This window comes from Urocitellus parryii, chromosome 5 (genome assembly GCF_045843805.1).
Source record: "Urocitellus parryii isolate mUroPar1 chromosome 5, mUroPar1.hap1, whole genome shotgun sequence".
Taxonomy (NCBI): Eukaryota; Metazoa; Chordata; class Mammalia; order Rodentia; family Sciuridae; genus Urocitellus; species Urocitellus parryii.
Genome location: NC_135535.1, coordinates 23,523,489 through 23,524,527, shown reverse-complemented (window position 1 = coordinate 23,524,527; position 1,039 = coordinate 23,523,489).

Below are 1,039 nucleotides of genomic sequence, written 5' to 3'. Positions count from 1 at the left end.
TTTTGTGGAATACCTCATGTCTAAACCTTAACAAGGTATCTTGAAATGTATCTCTTGCAGGTAAGGGGTGGGTAGAACGTGTGTGGGGTGGCTACTGTATTTCTTGAATACATGTCATTTCTGGATTCCTTTTGATTTCCCAGCATACATATCACATGATCTGCAAATAAAGTCTTCCTTCTTCCTTTCCATTCTGTATGATTTTTATTTTCTTCTTGTTTTATGGCACTGCCTGAGATCTCCAGAAGAATTTAAAATAGTTGTTCATCTTGGTGACTGCGGTACCCATCTACCAGCACCTTAGAAGTTTTACAAATGTGTGTTGATAGAACAATGATGACAACATGACAGAGCATAGGAAAAATGTGCCTGTGGGGGAGTGGTAAGTGGGTGTGGGTGTGTAGGAGTGATTGACTGCTTTTAAAAAAACACTGGTATATTTTTAAGCCCTGTAGTTTTATGTACTTCTCTGTAATGTCCTTTGGTATTTATCTTCATCTCTCTGATGACAAGCTATTTTTTTTCCCTCCAATTTTAGGCTTTACTCCTAAAGAAGGCGTGGAGTCAGTTCTTTCAGAACCCTCCTCCATCCAACTCACACACATGCACACTTCTTATCTCCCTGTCAACCCAGGATAACTGTATCATAATTTTGATTAAATTAATATTTTATGTGTACATTTTTATGACTAGATGAATATTATTTAAAGAGACACATTGTTTTAGTTAGTCTTTTTGTCCAGTGACCAAAAGACCTGATGAGAATGATTAGCAAAGGAAAAGTTTATTTGGGGCTTATAGTTTCAGAGGTTCAGTTCATGATTGGCTGACTCCATCTCTCTGGGCCCAAGGTGAGGCAGCACATCATGACAGAAGGACATGGCAGAGAAAAGCCCCTCAGGACAGGCAGTAGGAAGCAGAAAACTCTACTCTTTAGGGACAAAAGGTAAGCCTCAAAGCCATGCTCCCAGTGACTCACCTCCTCCAGGCATACCCTACTTGTCTACAGTTACCACCCAGTTAATCCATGTCTATGGAT